Raw genomic sequence first — 16,594 nt, 5'->3', positions numbered from 1 at the left:
GATAGGGTTAAACCATTTGTGAAAGAACAGGCAAAGCAGCTGCATGAGCTGAGAGAATCCGAGACTGTGAAAGGGAACACAGAAATATCCGAGCTGACATTCCAAACCATGGAGTTCAGGTCAGGGGGAAAATATTACTGGAACATATGAAGTGAACACATCAAAATGCTGGACTTATCTGGGGGACCCAGAGAGGGACCTCTCCCATCATGTATTAGTAAGGAGCTCTGAATAAACGTTGGTCATGCTGCTCAACGCAGAACTCAAGGCTCCTTTTTGATATTTCCTCCAGCAACACTTGTGTAGTGGCATGTTGCTGGCTGGAGGTCTATGGCTAGTGCTGTTCCACAAGAATCAGAACTGAGACATCTGTTATTTGTAATGTATATAAATGAAAAGTTTGAAAATGCAAACGACTCAATTAGCAAGTTTGTAGATAGCACAAACTGTTGAAGTTGTGAATCGTGAAGAATGATGACAGGATACAGCAAGAAAGAGATGAGTCAGAAAGTTTTGTGGAGAAATTGCAGATATATTTTAACTCAGACAAGTGTGAGGTGATGCGTTTTGGAAGACACATAGCAAGAGGAATGTATACAATAAACGGAAGGGCCCTGAGCATCACTGATATACAGAGGGATCTTCAGCTGCAAGCTGAAAGGTCCCTGAAAGTGGTGAAGGAGGTGAATGGCAGGCTTGGCTTCTTTTGTCAGGGGAGTGAATATAAAACTATAATCACGCCACCTTTGGGTTATTGTGTGCCGTTTTGATCACCACATTACAGGTAAAATGTGAAGGCTTTTGGGAAGGTGGAAACAGATTTGCCAGGATGTTGTCTGGATTGGGAGAGGTTGGAAAATCTTGAATTGTTCTCTTTGGAAAATGGGGTGAACCAACTGGCACAGACAGAGTTTGTAAACCATGGTTTCCTACAGAAATTGCATCTCTTGTTAAGGAGAACAAAGAGGCTTATGTGTTGATGAGGCAAAATGGTACAGCTGAAGCAATAGAGAGTTATAGATCAGCTAGGAAGGATTTAAAAAGACAGTTACGAAAAACAAAGGGAGGACACGAACAGTCTTTAGCAAACAGAATAAAGGATAACCCTGAAACTTTCTGTAGGTATGTGAAGAATAAAAGGATGATTAAGGTAGGAATAGGGCTAATCAAAGACAGAAGTGGGAAGTTGAGTGTGGACCCTGCAGAGAGCGCAGAAGTGCTAAATGAAGATTTCTCATCGGTGTTTACACAGGAAAAGGAGAATAATGTAGAGGATAAAAATGTGGTACGAGATATTAGATTAGAAATGATTGAGGTTAGTTACGCACAGGTGTTATCAATTCTAGAAGGAGTCAAAGTAGACAAGCCCTCAGGCCAGATGGGGTTTATCCGTGGATTCTTTGGGAAGCTAGGGAGGAGATAGCTGAGACTTTGGCTTTAATATTTGAGTCACCATTGTCTATGGGTTTAGTTCTCAAGGACTGGAGGATTCAAAAAGTTGTGCCCTTGTTCAAGAAGGGCAGCAGAGATGACCCAGGTTATTATGGACCAGTGAGCCTTATTTCTATTGTAGGAAAGGTTATGGAAAGGATTATAAGAGGTAATCATCAACAAGCAACAATTTGATTATAGATAGTCAACATAGTTTCGTCAAGGGCAGGTCGTGTTTCACAAACCTCATTGAGTTTTTTGAGAAGGTGACCAAGCATCTAGATGAGACTAGGGCAATTGACTTGGTATACATGGACTTCAGTAAAGCCTTTGATAAGGTTCGACATGGTAGGCCGATGGAGAAAATGCAGAGACACGGAGTTGAGGGTGATTTAACAGTATGGATGAGAAATTTCTGAAAGAAGGCAGCGAATGGTGGTAGATGGAAAATATTCAATCTGGAGCCCAGTTACTTGTGGTGTTCCACAAAGATCTGTTTTGGAACCACTGCTGTTTGTCATTTTGATAAATGACTTAGACGCAGGCATAGGTGGATGGATTAGTAAATTTGCAGATGACACTAAAGTCTCTGGAGTAGTAGACAGTTTGGAAGAGTGTTACGGGTTGCAGGGTGATTTAGATAAACTGTAGAATTGGGCTGAGAGGTGCAAGTGGAGTTCAATGCAGCTAAATGTGAGGTGATGCACTTTGGGAAGAACAACAGGAAGGCAGAGTACTGGGTCAATGGAAAGATTCTTGGTAGTGCGGGTGTGCAGAGGGATGTTGGAGTCCATGTACATAGATCCCTGAAAGTTGCCACCCAGATGGATAGTGCTGTTAAAGCGGCATACGGCGTGTTAGGTTTCATTGGTAGAGAGATTGAGTTCTAGAACCGCAATATCATGCTGCAACTATACAAAATGCTGGTGCGGCCACAGTTTTAATATTGTGTACAGTTCTGGTCGCCCCATTACAAAAAGGATGTGGAAGCATTGGAAAATGTGCAGAGGAGATTTATCGGGATGGTGCCTGGTGTGGAGGGAAGGTCTTATGAGGATAGGCTGAGAGACTTGGATCTGTTCTCATTGGAAAGAAAACGGCTAAGGGGGGATTTGATAGAGACATACACGATGATCAGAGGATTAGATATGGTAGACAGTGAAAATCTTTTTCTTAGGATGATGACGACAGCTTGTACGAGAGGGCACAACTACAAATTGAGGGGTGATAGATTTAAGACAGATGTCAGAGGCAAATTCTTTACACAGAGAGAGTGGTAAGTGTGTGGAATGCCCTACCAGTTAAGGTAGTCAACTCAGCCACATTAGGGAGTTTTAAACAATCCTTAGATAAGCTCATGGATGATTTTAGGATAGTGTAAGGGGACGAGTTGAGAAAATTTCACAGGTCGGCGCAATATTGAGGGCCGAAGGGCCTGTTCTGCACTGTATTGTTCTACGTTCTATGTTCTATAATCTGATTTATTTTCCCAGGTAGAAATGACAAATTTTAGAGGCCATAGATTTCAGGGGACGGGGGAAATTTAAAGAAAATAAAAACCGAGAGAACAACAGATGCTGTCAATCAGAAACAAAAACAGAGGTTTCTGGAAATGCTCAACAAGTCTGGAAGCATCTGTGAAGAGAAATCAGAGTTCACGTTTCTGATGCAGGACCCGAAACATTAACAGATTTGTATTTTCTCAGATGCTGCAAGACCTGCTGAGCATTTCCAACAACATGTGAATGTTTAAAGAGAATTATGTCAGGCAAGTTTCTTACGCAAAAGGTGGTAGATGACGAGAATGTACTCTCCTGGGAGGTAGTAAAAGCAGAAACAATCACAATGCTTAAGAGGCATTTGGGCAGTCACATAAGCAGTAAGGGATTGGCAGTGATATGGATCATGTCCAGGCAGGTGGAATTAGTTTGGTATAGCATCATGGTCCACTCAAACATGGTGGGCCGATTATTCCGGTGCTGTCCTGTTCTGTTTTCCAGGAGGTAGAATGTGTGGAGTGAGAAATAATATGTTGAGTGGAATATGTCTCTTCTTTAGAACACACAGTAAGTTGATGCATTTTGAGAGATGCAATATAGAAAGGGAACATATATTTGAGTGGCACAGACACAGATAGCAGGACATCAGGAATGGGGAACAATGTGTATAAATCAGTAAAGGAGAGAAAACAAAAAGTGTTTTGAGTAAAACAAATGTAATGCTGGGCTTCATTAATGGGGGAATGATAACAAACTCACGGAAAAGATGCTGACACTTGACAAAGCTCTAGTTAGGTCACAGTCAATCATTGCATTCAATTCTGAAAAACAGATTCCTGGTCAGAATGAGGAAGTTAAAATACCATAGAGGGACCAGTTCCATACCTTTTGCTTCTCTTTCAAGACAGCATGGGGACTCAAGGGTTAAACAGTCCCCTGCCAAAGGCCTTATTTCATCAGCTGAAGGCCTGTACTCTTAGAATACAGACAGAACACCTCAGAAGGGGGGAGGCTGACAGTATCTCAAAATAGAACCTCTTACAGCCACACGTATGGATTTCCCTGTAACCCCAGACAGAGGAATTTGCCATTTCCAGACAAGACTGAGAGCCCTGTGCCCAACCCTGCTAAACTGCCTCCCACTCCCATTATCTTACTTCCCCTCCATATGAGCATAGGTAAGTGAATCCCCCATTTACTGAAGGAAGAACCCTTCTGCCTTAATCTCTTCCCATCAACACATAATCATGAACAACATGATAATCAATTTCTGTAATCCATTCACACGTTATCACAGGACATTGTCATTCATCAAGCTTTGTAAGGTCAAAATTACCTACTTTAAACTATCTGTTGACAATCGCCCATGTGACTGCTATGCTTTGTTTAATTCCTATTAAATATACTGTCTCTGTGGGTAAGGCAGAGATTCGTGAAGAAGAGTTTCTACAAGTAGACACTTGGCTACTTTAGAGATGCTTTGAAACTCTCGCCGGCTGTCCAATAATTAAGCTACTGCTGTTGTGCAGAAAACTTGCATCGTCTGGATTTTTTAGATTAGATTAGTTTACAATGTGGAAACAGGACCTTCGGCCCAACATGTCCACACCGACCCGCCGAAGTGCAACCCACCCATACCGCTACATTTACGCCTTACCTAACAATACGGGCAATTTAGCATGGCCAATTCACCTGACCTGCACATCTTTGTGACTGTGGGAGGAAACCGGAGCACCCAAAGGGGGCCCGCGCAGACACGGGGAGAATGTGCAAACTCTACACAGTCAGTCGCCTGAGGCGGGAATTGAACCCGAGTCTCTGGCGCTGTGAGGTAGCAGTGCTAACTGCTGTACCACCGTGCCGCCCATTTGTGGAACAAAATAGGCCTCAACAATGAAGGATATGAGAGATCTTCAGACTGTGGCGTACATACTTACTGGAGTGGTCACAGATGAAGAAAATGCAGTCACTGGATTGATTTGAAGAAATTGCGATTTTCTTTGAAGTGAAGAAGTTGGATATATTTTTGATAGAGCTGTATAAGATAATAACAAACCTAGATTTAGCAGACAAAAATATGTGTATTCGATAGGTGATGGCACAAGGGTTAAGGTCAGATGTAAGGTTTTGAGACAGCGGGAGATGAGCAAGTGTTTCTGTTGACTGTATTGGCTGGAAAAATGCAGAACATGTTGCCTATTATGATGGTGCAATTAGAGAGGATCAATGATTGATAAAAACAATTAGATCAGTTCTGAGGGAAATAAACTTGCAGATTATGGGGTATGTATGGGAATGAGAATATTGGATTCTGCTACAGAGAGCCAGCTTGGATTTGATGGGCCACTTTCTGTGCTATAATGCATTTTATTTGGACTTCCTTAACTTGCTCTGGTCGCCGATTAAGTTGTCATTTAGGTAAATCTGCTCAGTGTTCCCACTCAGACCAACACAGGCTGTCCATCCACAGCAGGAGATAATGTTTACTGTTTTATACTGGGTTCTTTGGGGGTGTTGTGGGGGTTGGGGGGGCAGGCTAACGGTGTGTTTAACAGTCTGCGAGCATTTATCTGAAATGGCAAAACACCAGTGCAGCCACACTAGGGACCGACTCTGGAAATGTGGGGAATGCCAGAAGGGAATTATTTACCCATCCCACCTGGAAACTGGCCAAACCAGTCAAACTGGGGAGCTGTTCACCTGCTGTGTGTGTGGGTGGGGTGTGTGTGGATGGCATCCATCCTGCTGAGACACCCGTCAATTTACTGATCGCCACGCCACAGTTCAATGATTTTTTTCTCTTTTTCACGCCAAGTAATGAACAATGGTTTTGGCAGCTCACAAAATTGTGCACATAGCTTTGGAAATGTTCACAACATTGTTGAACATGCACAGATTCACACTGGGTACAGATTTTTATTTTCCTTTATTCATTCACGGGATGAGGGTGTCGCTGGCCCTGTAGCATTTACTGCCTATCCCTAATTGCCCAGGGGGTAGGTAAGAGTCAACCACATTGCTGTCGGTTTGAAGTCACAATGTTGGCCAGACCAGGTAAGGATGGCAGCTTCCTACCTGAAAGGGCATTAATGAACCAGATGGTTTTTTTCTGACAATCGATTAATGGTTATCATTAGACTCTAAATTCACAAGTTTTTTTTTATTGAATTCAAATCCCCCGATCTGCTGCAGCAGGCTTTGAACCCAGGTCTTCAGAACACTATCTGGGGTTTTAGATTAACTGTCTTGCGACAATACCAATCGGCCAATACTTCCCCACATCGCTGTCCATCTGCTCAGTGAACAGCAATTTTCTGGTTCATCAGAACTGGGTAATCACACATACGTTTACTCAATGATTGCAGGAGTTGGGTGTTGATTGGCTATTGACGTCCATCTCCGAACCATGTATTCTGGGGTTTGTTTCTGATGATGATAGGAAGCACCATCATACTTGTTATCCTTTGGGGTTAAAACCAGTTTCAATTAGCTTTCTGTTAAATGCATGGCAATCAATTCTATCTCACAACTCTCAGGCAGATTAGTTTTTGTAGAAGGACTCTCCATCTCCCCAACCTCCTCCATCCTCACCTCCAACAGTACAATAATCTCATAGAGTCTCTTTATGATTATGAATGAGACAATCTGATCGGCTGCTTCTTTCCCTAGTCCTATGTCAAGTTGGATCTTAAACCCCCCTTACTGCAGTTGTGATCCTGCTCATTGTACAGTATTGCTCGTATTTCATGTCTTGGCCTATCAGTGTTCATGATACTGCATGTAGTATATGGGGCCAACAGTGTAAGAGTTTAGCTCTTTCTTTCCAACAACAGCAGTAGAATTGTACTCCAACAAAACTTATAGAATCACGGCCAAGAATATCCCCCAATTTACCTCTTACCATCAACCCAGATTATCAATCCTCCTTCAACTGAGAGAATTCAGGAGGGCATGTCAGTCACAACAGCATGAATACCTAAAAATGAGGTGTTAACCTGATGAAGTTCTCAAAGAGAACTACTTGTGTGCCAAACAGCATAAGCAGCAAGTGATAGACAGAGTAACACAATCCGGGAAACAACAGAACAGACTTAAGATCTGCAGTCCAACCAAATCCAGTTGTGAATGAAATCAGAGCACAGCTGGAGTTCTGAAGACAAGTTCTCTTCAAAATATTAACCAACAAGAATGTCAGACTGGATTAATTATCATAAAACTCAAGTCCTTTTGATATTCATTTATTTACAATCAGTGTTCAATTCACCAAATGTAGCTGAAGGGAAAGATAATCTTCAAGTGATTGTAACAGTGGAGACATCTGAATACTTGATCAGCAAATTAAAGCCTGTTGTGTTGAGATAGTAATAATTTTAAAGATATTTTTATAAAGTAAGGTGACGAGTATAATGGAAGAAGTTGATTGGTGGGTAGCTGATAATCTTGTTTTAATCTGAAGTTAATTTAGGATTAGTGAACAAATGAACACATGGTAGGGAATCCCAGCCCCATGGAGTGCACATCCAGTTCCATGTGGGAAAACCAGGACACTTCTTGTGTGAGCGATAACCACAAGAACACGGAGGTGACGTGGGAAATGTCAGGAACACTCATTTGACCACGGTTAAAGTACTGCACACACTTCTGATCTCCTTATTCCAGGGTTGATGTGATCACACCAGGGAGGTTACATAGGAGATTGATCAGAATGTTTCTACAATTGGAAAATTTCTCATCTGAGGAAAGGTTGGATAGGCTGGGGATGATTTCCGAGGAGGATGAGCTGAGATTTAATTGAAGTGATAAAATGCTGAGGAATCCAGATCAAGTGGATACGAAGGAGCTATTCATTAACTCAGAGGTCAGAAACTGAAGGTTTTAGATTGAAACTAATTCTCAGAAAGAAGGGGAGGGAAGAATTCATTTCACTCGGAGATGGTGGGGAGCAGGAACTCACTGTTGGGGTGGCAGAGACAGTAACCAGCATCACATTAGAACAAAAGGACATGGATGTAACTGAAATGCTGGACCACGCAGGGCTGCGGACCAAAGTCTGCAGAATGGGATCATTGTGATTTATTTTACATTTCTCCAGAATATTAAAGTCAAGTCCAATTTGCGGATTTATGAACATCATCCGACCTGAATTCCAAATGTCAGAATAAATTTATCAGAAAGTTACAGCACAGATTGAGGCCACGTGGCGCATCCAGCATGTGTGTGCTGCGATAGAACGACCCAGGCTTTACAGCTTTCTGTATTCACCAACGAGTGCAACAATTTCAGACTTTGAACTCTGCCCTCTAAGTTGTTATAATCTGTTTTTATAACGTATTTCTTTTACAGTTGCACACCTTGTTACCTAGTTTCTTTCCCAGCCCTAACTCCATTCCCTGTGGCCTTGAGGGATTACTATTGCTGCTGTTTAATCTCTCCTGCCTTCCCCCGTGTGACAGACTGTCTTTTTGTCCTTGTCTCATCTCCAGCTTGCTCATAACCTGTTACATTTCTGATTCCCAGATCTCTGTGACTTCACTGCGCCCCCTGGGTCAGTGGCACGAGTTTTGAATTCTCTTCCTCATGAGATAATCGGAAATCTTTCTTTCTGCAGCTTCCCCTAGATTTTATTTTGAAAAAAAAAACAGAGGATTTGCATCAGAGTCAAGTATTTTGATCCTTCATCCACAATCCTGAGCACTTAAACGTAATTTGAGACCCTCCCACAGATGTGCAGGTTTAATGGATTGGCGGTGCTAACTTGGCCTGTAGTTTGTAGGTTAGGTGGGTTGGGTTAACCATGGTAAATGTGGGGTTATGGGGGTAGGGTGGGATAGCAGATCATTGCAGACTCGATGGACCGAATAGCCTGTTTGTGTGCCTAAGGGATGCTGTGATTCTAACTAATTGTGATTGTTGTCACATTTTCCTCATGCCAGGTTCATTCAGCTCAGGTACACATGCTGCGTTTTGTGTTTCTCTGGGTGCTCACTTAATCCTTTCCTTCAGTTTTACATCATTTTCACACTATTTGTGAGGGTGGGAATGCATTTGTAAATAAAAATACTCCAAGTGAAACCCTTCACAAGTCAGAAACTGTTTCTACAACTAGCATCACTCACCAGGAAGAGGAAAATAAAGGTTCTGTCACAAATCTGACAGAAAAGACATAATCACCAGGGAAGGCATAATAGCTTAAAACTCTTTTCATAAGAAAAGACGAGGCTGAGAGACAACCTGGTACAAGTAGGAAGCTTTGTGTCTGTGTTTTCAGAGATTTGAGGTTGAAATCATTGGATTTGAACCATGTTTCATTGTCCCAGGTTATCAAAGGTGCTATCGAAATGTGCATCTTTCTTTCTGCCTATCTGTCTGAGTTAACAATCAGATGGATAGGTCATTGTCTCAGTGTTTTCCCAAATCCCTCATTGACTCTCCCTCCCTCTGCAATCTCAGGTGCCTCACCACTCACTGGGTCACGGAGAAACTCTGCTGTTATCATGAGAGCTTTCTTTGCTGTCACCTCTCTTAATGTTTCTGCCTAATCCCCACTTCCCTTCATTAAATTCCAGCTGCCTATAGTCCATCCACATGGACATGTTGAAGAGCATGACAGGAGAATGGATTGAAACTGACAGTTCAATAGCCAGAATGAAAGAGGAAGGAGGAAATAAACGGGGTTTGTGGATACCAGGGGATACAGACTCCAGGATTAGTCCTCGTGGGCATGCCCGCAGTGATACGAGACAGCATTCCATGATGAGAGTTAAACGCAGGTGGCTGGAGAGGGAGCCACTGAACATGAACACGTTTAATTCAAACACAGGAGGTTTGCTCAGTCAGTACCAGTGTGTTAGACATGGAGGTGAAATGAACCGTGAGGGGAAATGTTGCCACAAGCTGCTGATGGATAACTTTCATTGGAACAGGAGGAGACCGTTCAGCCCTTCAACCCTGCTCTGCTATTCAATAGATCATGGCTAATTTGTGGCCTAACTTGCAATTTCCAAAACTCTCCAATCTCATCAATAAACTCCTCTGCAACACACAAGATGAATATTGAAAAACTAACCAACTGCAAATGCTGGGAAATCAGAAACAAAACCAAACATTGCTGATAATTTTCAGGAGGTCTGGCAGCATCTGTGGAGAGTGAACCTTTGGGTCCAGTGACCGATCAGGTGACCAGCTGCAGCTGACCATTCTGCCTTTTCTGTAACACTCTCTGAACAGGTTCTGGTGCGAGGGGAAGGAGACGTCAGTAACAACTGAGAAAACAGGAGGATGTGCTCAACCAGAATAAAACCCATTTTGGTCTTTCACTTTTAATTCAACTGCAAACATTATTCATTTTTATTTCTGAAATATGATAATAGGCCAGTAAACAACTCTTCATGTCACTGGGTCTGGGAAACTGTATTAATTCTGACCTGGTGCAGGCGACATGTGAATCCAGACCCTGAATAATGTGGTTGATCCTGAACCATCTCCTGGGCAGTTCGAATGGATGACAAATGCTGCCCCAGCAAGTGATGCCGTGATCCCATGAACAAACAAAACAAATCCAATTACTGTGGTTAGTTGTGAACTTGCCGGTGTTATTGGAAGGGGACGAATGGGAAGGTTTATGGGGTAAAGGCAGAAGAATAGCATTCAGTGAGGTGATCCTTTGGAGAGCTGATCAGACAATCAGCCTCCTTTTGTGCAGTAACAATTCTGTGAATATTTCATTCTAAGCCATCTAAGGAAATATCAGGGCAGGGTTTGTAAAGAGGTCAGATTGAATGAGTGTCTCGGTGAACACAAGTGAGAGGCTTTGGGATGGATTAAATTAAATTTTATACTTTTGAACAGTCATCAACCTTACAGCAGTTAAAAATGGGAGTGATCAAGAGAGTGGAATTAGAGCAGCAAATAAAACTTAAACATTTATGCAGCTAAAGGGAATGCTGGGGAAAAATACCGTAGTTAGATTAGACTAGATTACTTACAGTGTGGAAACAGGCCCTTCGGTCCAACAAGTCCACACCAACCCTCCAAGAGCAACTCACTCAGGCCCATTCCCCTACATTTACCCTTTCACCTAACACTACGAACAATTTAGCATGGCAAGTTTATCTAACCTGCACATCTTTGGACTGTGGGAGGAAACCGGAGCACCCGGAGGAAACCCACGCAGAACGGGGAGAATGTGAAAACTCCACAGAGACAGTTGTCCGAGGCGGGAATTGAACCCGGGACTCTGGCGCTGTGAGGCAGCAGTGCCAACCACGCTGGCACAGTAGTAGGGGTGTGGAATGCACTACCTGCAATATTTGTAGACTCGCCAACTTTAAAGACATTTACATAGTCATTGGTTCGACATATGGATGGTAATGGAGTTGTGTGGGTGAGATGGGCTTCAGGTTGATTCCACAGGTTGGCGCAACATCGGGTTAGTGCTGATTTTATTCCAGGCCCTCCAGCCTCGGAGCACATCCTTCCTGTACCTATCCTATCGAGCTGTTGAAGAAGAGTTTTGTTCATTTGAAGTGTTTCATGTTTAGATAGTCCAGAGAATATAGCTTCAAGCTCCTCAATCTCTCCTGCCAGAGCAATGCTGCTGTTAGAATTCAATTCACTGGTACAGGTTACTGGCTGCTTCACGGACTGGAACTGACAATTGAGAATGAAAGGGTACTGTATAAAATATCTTCAATGGTATTGGCAGACGTGAGTGGTTTTAGGAAAATAACCTTGACTTACGGGCATTGAGTGTCAGAGCACTTCCTGTTGTGGGGCATCCTGTTTAGATACAATATATTGATAACTATTACAACTGACTTGCAGTGGCTCTGTCAAAGTGGTCAGAGCATTATGGCTGTCATCGAAGCTGGCAACAAACTTCCCATGGGTTACAAATCGTAAATGATAGAGTAGGTACGAGGTCTGAGTGCACTGTTGGAGTATCGATGTTGTTGTTAATCACATTAACTCGGCTGGAGTTGACTGAATTTATATTGTCTCTTTCTGAATCTCAGGATGTCTCTCTGGGCAATAAGTCTCCACAAACAGCAATAGAGCAGGCGTCATCTGTTTTGATTTAAATTGCTCTATAGCACTGCTGCTTCACAGACCAGGAACAAGGTTGGAGTCCAGCCTTGGTCAACAGCCTGTGTGGAGTTTGCACATTCTCCCCAGAATAGTGTGGGTCCACTCCAGGTGCTCTGGTTTCCTCCCACAGTCCAAAGATTTGCGGGTTAGGTGGATCAGTTGTGCTAAATTGTCCACAGTGTCTAGGATTGTGCAGACTTGGTGGATCAGCCATGGGAAATGCAGTGTTACAGTGATGGCGTTCTCCAGATGGGATGCTCTTTGGATGGTTGGTGGGGTTTGATGGGCCAATGCTCTCCTTCCACACGGTCGGGATTTTATTCTATGATTGAAGATAAAGGCGACACAACAGTGTGTCCATGGAGAAGGTGCATGTAGTGTGTATCAATTCTCCCGATGCCTTAAGATAGAGATGGGCACAATAGGGGATATAGTGCTTTATCTCCACCACTGGCCCCTCCGCACAACTCCAATTTGATTTAGTCCCTTCCCAATTTGTCATTTGTAATGGTTTGTTTTACCTGTAAGGGGCGTTGTTTATAAATATTCAATTGGTTACATGAGTGGTTTACTGCTGGTGATTATATGTGAACCAAAATGGTGTAATGATGAATTTGATGGTGGGAAGGTTGCTCAGCTGTGTGTGATAACATTTCTGGGTAGGAGAAATGGGGAATAAAGAACTCTTCACAGCTCACAGAATGAGAACTGAAAATCAGTTAAATCAAACCAAAGGTGCAGACAGGGAGGGAATATTTCCCTGGAGCTTGAGTAACTGGAAAGTACATGGATTTTAGTAAGGCATTTGATAAGGTTCCCCATGGTAGGCTTATGCGGAAAGTCAGGAGGCATGGGATAGAGGGAAATTTGGCCAATTGGATAGAAAACTGGCTAACCGGTCGAAGGCAGAGAGTGGTGGTAGATGGTAAATATTCAGCCTGGAGCCCAGTTACAAGTGGAGTTCCGCAGGGATCAGTTCTGGGTCCTCTGCTGTTTGTAATTTTTATTAATGACTTAGATGAGGGAGTCGAAGGGTGGGTCAGTAAATTTGCAGATGATACGAAGATAGGTGGAGTTGTGGACAGTGAGGAGGGCTGTTGTCGGCTGCAGAGGGACTTAGATATGATGCAGAGCTGGGCTGAGGAGTGGCAGATGGAGTTCAACCCTGCCAAGTGTGAGGTTGTCCATTTTGGAAGAACAAATAAGAATGCGGAATACAGGGTTATTGGTAAGGTTCCTAGTCAGGTGGAGGAACAGAGGGATCTTGGGGTCTATGTACATAGATCTTTGAAGGTTGCCACTCAGGTGGATAGAGTTTGTAAGAATGCCTATGGAGTATTATCGTTCATTAGCAGAGGGAGTGAATTCAAGAGTCGTGAAGTGATGTTGCAGCTGTACAGGACTTTGGTTAGGCCACAGTTGGAGTACTGTGTGCAGTTCTGGTCGCCTCACTTTAGGAAAGATGTGGAAGCTTTGGAGAGGGTGCAGAGAAGAATTACCAGGATGTTGCCTGGAATGGAGAGGAAGTCATATGAGGATAGGTTGAGAATTCTCGGCCTTTTCTAGTTGGAACGGCGAAGGATGAGGGGTGACTTGATAGAGGTTTATAAGATGATCAGAGGAATAGATAGAGTAGACAGTCAGAAACTTTTTCCCCGGGTACAACAGAGTGTTACAAGGGGACATAAATTTAAGGTGAGTGGTGAAAGGTATAGGGGAGATGTCAGGGGTGGGTTCTTTACCCAGAGAGTGGTAGGGTCATGGAATGCGCTGCCCGTGGGAGTGGTAGAGTCAGAATCATTGGCGACCTTTAAGCGGCATTTGGATAGGTACATGGATGGGTACTTAATCTAGGTTAGAAGTTCGGCACAACATCATGGGCCGAAGGGCCTTTTCTGTGCTGTATTGTTCTATGTTCTATGATGGTGTCCGGGAGTAGACAGGATTTGTTTTACAGGGCATTTAAAATTTTAAAAACTTATTATATTCAGATAGTTTCATTTCTTTTCTTTTAGTTTTATTTATTGTGGAATATATAGCTACAATGATTTAAAACTAAATTCACAAACTATTTGTTAAAGACAAATGTTAAATAAAATCCATCAAACCATCCCTCAATGAAAACTGATGTGGAGGTGCAATCTCCTGGAGAGTCCCTGCCTACTTCTTCCTAGCCGGTCTTCATGGCTATATACATACCTGGGAGATTACAGCAGGAAGCCATTCAGCCTTTCAATCCTGCTCCACCACTCAATGGAAAATAGCTGACCATCCAACTCAGTCTCCTGTTCCTGCTGTGTTCCAATCCCTTTTTATGACTTTATCGCGAAGAACTATATCTACGTCCTCCTTTGGCTTCACTGCCTTTTGTTCCAGTGGTGTTGCTGTATTATTGTGTAGGTGTAGGCACGGGTAATGTGATGGTTCTGCCTCCTGGAGGACGCACTCAGCGTCCCTCATCATTCTGCAGTAACATCAACGGGGTTTCAGCAACTAAAGATAGAAACCGTTTCCAGGATATGGGCATCACTGACTTAGCCAGCAATTATTCCCCGTCTATAGTTACCCTTGTGAAGATGGTAGTGAGCTGCTGTCTTGAACCATTCGCAGTCAATTTGTTGCAGATAGACCGACAATGCTGAGAGGGAGAGTGTTGCAGGATTTTGGCCAAGTTATTCTCTATCTTCGGTTCTTCAAATGCTGGTTAACTTAATCACGATGTGCACGAGTTTGAGATTTCAGTCTGCAAATCTTCACCATCTAGCAGCCTGTATAAACGAATATGTACAGATTAGAAATTCAGAGCAGACAATTCTAGCTTCTCTGGAATAGCTTTTTCCCTTTCTTATGCCAAAGCTATAACGCTCCAGCCCACTTACTCTCTCCCACCACTCTTCCTCTGCTGTCCCTAATTTACCCGCCCCCATTCTCATGGAGTTACTGGTAAACGGATCCATGCCACCCCTTCCTGTCCTGGTTAGACTCTGCACCCTTTCTGGGTTTACTCCATTTCCCTTCAGTTGCTGAAAGTCAATAATATTACACGAGAATAAATCAAAATGAAATAGAAAGGGAGGTGGCAGATCCTGGACAGAAGAGGAAATTTCAGTCTGGGAGAACGAGTGAGATCTTTCCTTGTTTCCCATTGGTCGATTCCCAGCATTATGACACATTGGGGATGGAACTTGGGCCCATGTGGGTGTGGTGACACTTTAACCCCCCCCAACCCGTCAATACTACAAGCTGATATGTTCCTCCTCCAGCCAATCACAATGTCAAATGCTTTCCGCTAATTACCCCAAAGCACATGCTCCAAAATCTGCCCATATTCTGTACTTGTGTAGCGCTGGGTGTCCCCGCGTTTGCGTTGTTCCTGCCTCAGGGATTGTGGGAGTTGTAGCCCCCATGAAGCCACTGGAATCATGTTTCTGGATAGTGAATGAAAAGTGAAGGCTGGAGGGTGTTGTGAATAGGATCCCCATTCAGACACGGGCTGTTACTGGATTTTACGGAGACATCGGCTTCCACAACCTGATTTCTGATGTAAGGAACATAGATTCAGCCAATTGTGGGGTTGGGAGGTTAATAAGGCGTAGCAGATTTTAAGCAGATGTAGCTCAGTGGCTAGCACTGTTGCCTCACAGCATCAGGGACTCGGGTTTTATTTCAGCCAGAGGCAACTGTGTGGAGTTTACACGTTTTCGTAATGTCTGCGTGGGTTTCCTAGGATGCTCGAGCTTCCTCCCACAGGCCAAAGATGTGTAGGTTAGGTGGATTGTCTATACTAAATTGCTCACAGTGTCCATCTATGTACCGGTCAGGCATTAGCCATGGGAAATGCAGGGTTACAGGGATAGGGTGGGTCTGATTGGGATGCTCATCATAGGTTGGTGTGGACTCGTTAGATGAATATCCTGTTTCTGCACTATAGTGACTCTATTATATTCGCATGAAGAAGAATGAACTTGTCTCAATGTGTTGTGAATCTGTGGAATTCCCTATTCAAAATGCACTGGTTGCCAGGACAATGAGCAGATTTAATGAAGTGATGCAGATGTTTATTTTGCAATGAGATGAAGGGTGAGAGACAACAGGTGGGAAAATCCAGCTGAGACCGAGGTGAGCTCAATCATCATGGTATTAAATGGTGGAGCTGGTTCGAAGGGCTGCATTGCTTCTCCTGTGCTCAGTGCTTATCTTCTTATGGTAATAACTGGAAAGCTGAATCCAAAACTCACCACCTTCACCAAAGTAGATTTTGAAAAATTCAGGATAGTCAGGTGGATTAGCATTCCAAACTTATGTTGTGAGGAAGCACATAGGAGATAATGATTTTGCAATTTTAAACTGAGGGGAGACAGTGGTTTATAGTTTTCGACTGTGCAGTACATTCACACCGTCCAGAATACTCTGTTATGAATATCTATCCTATACTTTACTACAAAGCCAAGGTTTTTGACAATGAAACGCAAAATGCCCAAGAAACATCGCCTCAACTCGTAATCTGATAAAAGACTTCTGATAAATCTGGTTGAACTTAGAACACAGCTGGAAAGCTGGAAGACTACATCCAATCC

At 43.2% G+C, this 16,594-nt stretch overlaps 1 long non-coding RNA gene across 9 annotated transcripts in view; it reads right to left on the bottom strand.

Annotated features, from left to right (window-relative positions):
• LOC148135645 (uncharacterized) overlaps positions 1 to 16,594 on the bottom strand; it is a 78,614-nt gene that overhangs the window by 19,798 nt on the left and 42,222 nt on the right. For 2 of the 9 annotated variants that reach the window (XR_015755318.1, XR_015755322.1), the window contains one exon: positions 6,637 to 14,785. This is a non-coding gene — a long non-coding RNA (uncharacterized LOC148135645). Of the gene's footprint in view, positions 1 to 4,867; positions 4,966 to 6,636; positions 14,786 to 16,594 lie in introns of those variants that run through there. The other 7 variants (XR_015755316.1, XR_015755319.1, XR_015755320.1 and 4 more) reach the window with 7 other exon arrangements.

The sequence above is a fragment of the Chiloscyllium plagiosum genome, unplaced genomic scaffold, assembly GCF_037043375.1.
Source record: "Chiloscyllium plagiosum isolate Xiang-an unplaced genomic scaffold, Cpla_swu_hap1 HiC_scaffold_49, whole genome shotgun sequence".
Taxonomy (NCBI): domain Eukaryota; kingdom Metazoa; phylum Chordata; class Chondrichthyes; order Orectolobiformes; family Hemiscylliidae; genus Chiloscyllium; species Chiloscyllium plagiosum.
Note: the sequence above shows the minus strand (reverse complement) of the source record. Positions and strands in the feature narration are given on the sequence as shown.